Source organism: Athene cunicularia, assembly GCF_003259725.1.
Source record: "Athene cunicularia isolate RWA chromosome 18 unlocalized genomic scaffold, athCun1 chr18_part1, whole genome shotgun sequence".
NCBI lineage: Eukaryota > Metazoa > Chordata > Aves > Strigiformes > Strigidae > Athene > Athene cunicularia.
Window position 1 is genome coordinate 12,349,787 of NW_020799123.1, and position 7,130 is coordinate 12,356,916.

Below are 7,130 nucleotides of genomic sequence, written 5' to 3' on the forward strand. Positions count from 1 at the left end.
CCCCCGCCAGGATCAGGCCTCAAGGCGCATCCCTCGGGGACGTCTCTGGGCTTCCCACCGCGGGCTGGGGGCAAGTGGCCGGGCCCAGGGACCCACCGCACCGTCCGCGCGGGGGCAACCGGCCACCCCGGGCGCTGCATCAGCGTCCTGAGCCCAGAGACCTGCGAAAGCGCGAGCGGATTAGCCCAAAGCCAGGCCTAGCACGGCCGGGTCAGCTCAGGGCAGGGACGGCGGGAGCGCGTGGACACGACCGTGCGCGCTCGTGCCCAGGCCCCCGTGCACGCGCTTCCACTTCGTGATACACCCGCGGGCCTCGGGGTCGGGGGGACACACGCGCACGCACCCCCGGCCTGTGCGCACGTTGCGGGTTCGGAGAGCTGCTGCCAAATTTCCCATCGACCTCGTGAGGAGAGACTGAACAATAACCCAGCACTTGCCCACCCCGGCATTAATCAGCTCCGTGGCTGGCATTCTCAACCGAGGGATGACTGGGATCGATGTGCTGTGGGAGGCTGCAAGCCTGGCTCGCCCCTCGAGGAGGTGGTTCCCAGTACAGGCTGGAACAAGCAGAGAGGGATTGAAGCTGCCTTGGCGGGGGGGAGCGCAGCCCGCTGCCGTGGGCTCGGACCCTGCGCCGCTGCAGCGGGGAGCAGCCACAATACTACTCAGCACGCTCCCCAGCCCCGGCGAGATCAGGGCTTTGTTCCATAAAGAACAGGAATTCCTGTCTCCAGGGCCATAAATTCAGCGCCTGCTCCTGGTGCCTGCGCTGATTTATGGTTATTACAATTAATCTTGCCGAGGTGTGAGCCGTTTATTACCCACTTGCACAGGTACCTGGTTCCCCCCTCAGTCACCCGGGCAGGCTGGTTGAGTTTTGATCTCGCAGCAACGCTCCCACCAGAGCCCGTCCCCCCCCCAGCCCTGCCCGCTCTGTGCCAGCTCTGCCCTGCCCAGATCCAGCCAAGCGGGAGCAAGTTCCAGCGCGTGGCACCACAACTGCCTCCGGCAGCGGGTGGAAAAGCCGTGAGCTGCCCTGCACAACGCCGGCACATCCCGGGGATTGGAGAGGGCAGCGGGCTCTGGTGGCACCCACATTGTCACCGGTGACCCCGGGGACACACCGGGCTGTGCCCAGGTGGCCCCTAAGTGCTGCTGGGTCACCCCTGCCCCACACAGGGCAGCCCCACCTCACCATCCCCCTTGAGTTTTGGCCCAATCCTCCAGCAACATCCCACGGCTGACGGAGAATCCCAGCCCCGAGCTACGATTCGGGGCAGCATCACTCGTAACGACACCGGGAATCCAGCCGCGCGCCTCCCGCCTCTCCAAGACTCTTCTGGAAGGGATGAAGATGCCCAAGGTCTCCAACTGCTCACCAGGGTGAGGGTTTTGGAGCTCCTTGCTAGAAATCCCAGACCCCCAGAGCAGAAGGGGGGGGTCTCCAGCCCCCAAGAGCAGCAGCACGTTCACCAGCTGCTGCCGGAGACCTCGGCTAATGAGGGGTTTGCCTGGCGCAGCCGCCGCACCGGCCCCGCGGGCAGCAGAAAGCCGCCTCAGGCCTATTTGTAGATTTGAAAGCTGTTATTTTGCCTCCTGCTTGAAGAGGGCGCATCAAAGTCAAACCCAAAATACGTTGCTGGGCTTGAATTAAAAACCCTTGTCTGAAACCATGGCAAGTTCCAAAAAAAGATCAAGGTTCTATTTGAAATGTAAGAGTCTTTGCTGGGATGTCAGGCGCTTTGGGGACCGTCAGCATTATCCAAAAGCTGCAGGACAACAGCCAAGAGCTTCCTTCAGCCGTCCTCAGCATCCTCGTCTTCCTCGGGAGAGGCACCGGCTCGCTCTCAGCGGCTCCCCGAGCGCAGGAGCAGCATCCCACGGGGAGCACCGGGCCCCCTCCGAGCTCCGGGAAGGGGCTGGGAAAACGCGAGAAGAGGCGAGGTCGGAAGCGCTGCCTGGGAGTGAGAGACTCCAGGAGCTCGGTCCTTCTCCGCTATCAGAGAGGAGAGGAGGTAGATGTAACCACAGGCTGTCAGCACCGGTGTGAGGATGAGAAATTGGATAACGGAGGCTCTGCAGCCTCGCAGACAGAGGTATAACAAGCTCCCACGGGCAGAAGCTGAAGCACCTTATTGCTAGTCTGGGTAAGTCTGGCACGTTTGTAATGGTGAGGATAATTGACTGGCTGCAGAAAGGCTCCCCAATACTTTTTTTTTGTAATTAAGATCAGAAGGGGCATTTTAATTTCTTCAGAAGCAGCTGCTCTCCTGGAAGAGTTAATTCAGGGTAGTGCTGGAGGCCACAAGCAGCCTTTGCCATCTCTTAGCTCCTCTTTTTAAACCTGGGTTTAGGACAGGTCTCCTCTCCCCCCACCCCGAGAGCACCTGCAGCACAGGGCGAGACGCAGCCCTCGCACACCCCTGGGCCATGGGGACCCTCCCCACCCCCAGGCAGGGTCAGGCACAGGCAGATGTTTTGTTTTTAGCAGGGCTGAGGCTCCCTCCCCTTGAAGGGCATCGAACAGTGCCCCACGCTGCCCTCAGACGCCGTGCGAGGAGCCTCCAAACCAGCTTGGAACAGAAACATCTTAAATATTTGATGTCTCAAAATAAAAAAAAAAAACAAACCAAAAACCCCAACACACCGAGAGAAGGAACAGCAACAGGAGCAAGCCCTCTCCTTCCTTCCAGCGCTGCTCCTCTTCCCAGCCCAGAGCTCTCCCCCAGCATTTGCTCCTTGGGGTATCTTGGCCTAATTAAAATCTTCCTTCCAGCCCAGAGCAAGACCACGCTCGGGGCTGGGGGGGGGCTGAGCTGGCAGAGGAACAGCATCTCCCCAGCCGGGGTTACAGGAGGCCCCTTTCCAAGCAGGATCGGGCTCTGTCCCTGGAGAGCAGTGGTTTGACAACAAGCCAAGGGCCAGAGACTTCCCGGGGAGACTTGCCCATACCTGCCACGACTCTGCTCCACCTCTGCGCCCACCAGCCCCCGTCGGATGGGTCCGACTACTTACGAGCTGCTGGAGCTGGGGGGGCCCTGAGTAGCCCTGACTCTCCCCAGACCCCTCGCTGGGGCCCACAGTGCCGCCAGCAGCCCCCGAGCATCACCCCAGAAGCAACACTGGCCGAGCCCGGGGGGTTTCCCCCCAGGCCCTGCCCCGTGCTCCCACCTCCCTGGGGCGAGACACAGGCAACGGGGGCTCTCAGCCCCGTCTCCCCCCAAGCCCAACCGCCCCTCAGTCCCCCCCCCAAGCACGAGGGTTCGGCACATGCAGCACCACCAGGCTGGGGACTCCCAAACCCGCTGCCGTGCGGAGGCAGCGCTGGCGCTCAAGCTCTTTTCTCCTGCTCTGAACCCCCCCTAACTGAGCACCCCGAGACAGGCTGCACACCTTCCCCTCCGCCGGCGAGCCGAGAGGAGGCATTAATCCCAGCAGCGGGGCTCCGCTGGGGAAGCTGAACAGGAGCCTTTGCTCCAGCACGGAGCTTTTATCAGCCTTCCCGCAGCGCGGCGGGAGCTGCTCGCACCGGTGGTGGCTAGGGGGGGGCCTCTCCCCCAGGCAAAAAGCTGGAGGTTGGGGGTCCCATCTGGACAGGACCAAAAGCTCCCTCATGCTGCTTCAGGAGAAGGGGAAGGGGGGGAAACATCATTCCTGCTGCTGCAGACCCACAGCCCTTCCTCAGCTGGGGGCTCGCACTGATAAACCCTCCAGAGCATCTTCGAGGCCACAGGCACCGGGGAGCAGAAGCATTTCTGAATGTAAAACAGCCCAAAGGCCCAACCACGGGACTGGGAGCCCCGCAGCTCGCGGACATACCAAATGCTCCTCCACCACCCTGCAAAGCTGAGTTTTGTCTTTTCTGTCAGCTGGAAAGAGCTGAGAGGAGCCCCCGGGATGGGCCGCGGGGAATCTGGCTGGGCTGTGAGCTGGCAGGGGAAAGGTGCGACCCGTCGGCTTCGCGGCGGCGAGCTCAGCGCTGGCCCCACACCCCGAGACCACCGGCACAGAAACCCCAGCTCAGCAGCACCAGCCCCCCTGCCAACAGCCCAGACCTCAAGGCTGATTTTTAAATCAGGAGATTAAAAATTTAAACTAAAGCTCTGGCTCATTTTAACATGATTTCTTAACATTTAAAGGACACCTTCCCGAGCATTTCTGGAGAACTGCAGCTGGGGACCAGCCAGCTTCGCTAGGGGCCAGATCCAAGACTCTCACTTAATCACACGCTTCCAGGAGTTGAGGTTTTAAAGGGCTCGTTGCTGAGCCCCACATACCAGCCAGGGCCAGGCTGGGGGCGCCAGGACCCCCCCCCAGCTCTGCTCCCCTCAGCCAGAGCATTTGCAATAAGCACATTTCTGACCCAGAGCTCCCCACATGCCTCAGCATTTGCTGCTCAGAAAAGGATTTTTAAATTTTTTTTTTTTTCTGGATGCTCCAGACCCAAAAGCAAAGGACTCAGGGAGAGAGCAGCTCAGTTTCGGGGATCACATCTCCCCTCTGCTCTTGTTCTCCCCAACACCTCAGCACCCACCACACTGAAACACTCACAGGCACGCGTGTACCCGCCACAGCCCCACGCACACCCCACAGCCCGGGGTGCCTCTGAGCTGAACCTCACAACAGCAGCAGAGGCCAAACTCCATCTTACTGGTCACCAAACAAGCATCGCTTGTGGCTCACACCTCATGGAAAAGGCCAACTCACTCCTGCTCCTTCCTAGCCACCTCCAGCATCCCCCATCCCAGGGCTGGGCAGCACCAACATTTCAAATCAACAACACAAAAAAAAAAAAACCCAACCCTCACCCCAGCTGTGCCAGATCAGGCTCTGCATTAAGCCAGCAGATTTAATCCACCTGCAAGTTAAACCTCTCCAGGTATGTGCAGTGAGGGGGGCAGGATCAGGCCCCTGCCTGGGACAAGGGTAGGGAAAGCACAGGGACACCCCTAAAGTGTCTGGCTGCTCCCCAGGGCCCTCAGGAGGGTGGCAGGAGGCTGAACACACACACACACACCCCCCATCCACGTCCTTGCCCCCCACATCCACACCCGCCCAGCCTCGGTGCGCCAGCCTGGCACGTCACGGGGGGTCTCCACCCCCCAGTTTCCCAGCAGTCCAGGGTGAGGTGATAAATAACGGTTAATAATAGGAGAAATAATAAATATTTACAGGTTTGGATAATGAATAACGCGGAGCAGAGGCTGCACGGGCAATCACCGGCGCCTGGCAGAGGCAGCTGCCGCAAAGGGGAGTGGGCGCAAGCGGGGACCCGGAGAGGGGGATACACAGCTCCCAGGGCCTGTCCCCCCCAAACAGCAACCATCTGCTCCCCCACTTGTGTTCCCGCCAAGCCCCAGGGGCGGTTTAGGGCGATAGCAGGAGTTCCTCGGTTACCGGGGGCTGCCGGGGGCCAGGGAGCACGTGGACGCCCGGGAAATGGATTCCGGCTGGTTCCTGCCGCGTAATTACGCTTAACGAAGAGCCGCCGATGGGATTTGCTGTGAATTGTCACCCCGTGCAGGGGCGGCCGGGCTGCGCGCGAGCTGCCGGTTCGTTCAAAATCAGCGAAGGGAGCGGAGGCCGTCCGGCGGCGGCGGGGCAGGGGGGGTACGTCGGTGCTGGGCAGCTGCTCCTCTGACACGCTCCTCCCTGCACCCCACGGCCTCACGGGGCCCAACTGGGAGACCTGACCGCTGGGCCCAGCTCCTAGCCCAAGCTCAGCTTGGGGGCACCCCTCCAGCACGCACCGTGCCTCAGTTTCCCTGCGGACGGTGCCTGGGGGAGCTCAGCCGGGCGAGGGCTGGCGCGGTGCCGCCACGTGCCGTGGGTGAGGCGGCGACCGACGCGGCATCACGTGGAGCCCTTCGGGAACGGTTTGTGCCGCCGCCACGCCGGCCGGGAGCGAGGCGGGCACAGCTCCGGCTCCTGCCTGCCAGATAAAACGGCTACATTTCAGATAATTCCAGATAGTAAATTTTTTGAGTCCCTATAAGCTAAAATCAATATTGGCACAACTGTGCGTCATTAAAAACTAAATGAACATGACAAAGCCAAACTGCTGCCTATTAAACAAATGAGTTTTCTATCCACACAGGCACAGCGGGTTATTAAATTCTTTATTACAGGAGCATTGCTTTTTATAAAAAGGGGGTGGGAACACGTCGCCCTGCGAGGTGCGCTGCCGTGATGGAGCCGGCGTGTGCCTGCCCTTCCCGTGACACTGGGAACACGCTGTACTGGGAACAGAGCGATGTACTGGGCAGCCCTCGGCTTTCCGAGCCCAGTGCACGGAGCCACCCAGCCCTGTGCCCCCTCCTCGGCCGGGTTTTGCTGCAACAAGGGAGAACCAGCAGGAGAAGAGGCCTCTGCGGCCTTCAGCCCCGAGAGAAAGGTCCGGGGGGAGCCCCTGGGAAACCGGTGTGCGCGCGGGGCTGGGCAACGCCAGTGGGGTGCGATGGAAATGCTCCAGTGCTGTGACAGCAGCGCAAGGGGAAAGCAACAGCAATGCAACTGTAATACACCGGCAACGCAATGGCAACGCAATGGTCACACAACGGTAACACAAGGGCAATGCAATGGCAACGCAACGGTAACACAACGGTAACACAAGGGCAACGCAATGGCAACGCAATGGTCACACAATGGTAACACAAGGGCAACACAATGGCAACGGTAACACAACAGCAACATAAGGGCAATGCAACAGCAGCACAACTGTAACACAACGGCAACACAACAGCAACACAACCGTAACACAACGACAACGCAACGCAACAGTAACGCAATGGCAATTCAATGGTAACGCAACAGTAACGCAATGGTAACACAACGGCGATGCAATGGCAACACAACAGCAACACAACGGCAATGAAATGTCTATGCCACGGCAACGCAACAGCAACACGACAACAAGTCAATGACAATGCAACAGCAACACAACGGCAACGCCACGTCGATACGCCAGCTGCAGTCCCGTGCAGGGCGGTGGGTAACCTCCTTCCCTTGCTCCTGTCACCGTCTGGTGATTTCAATGTCCTGAGCGTGTCCAAGTTCTCACCGCACCCCCAGGGGTATAAATGTTACTCGGGGCTGGATGAGGGCTGGGAGGGGAGCGGGGCGGGGGGGAA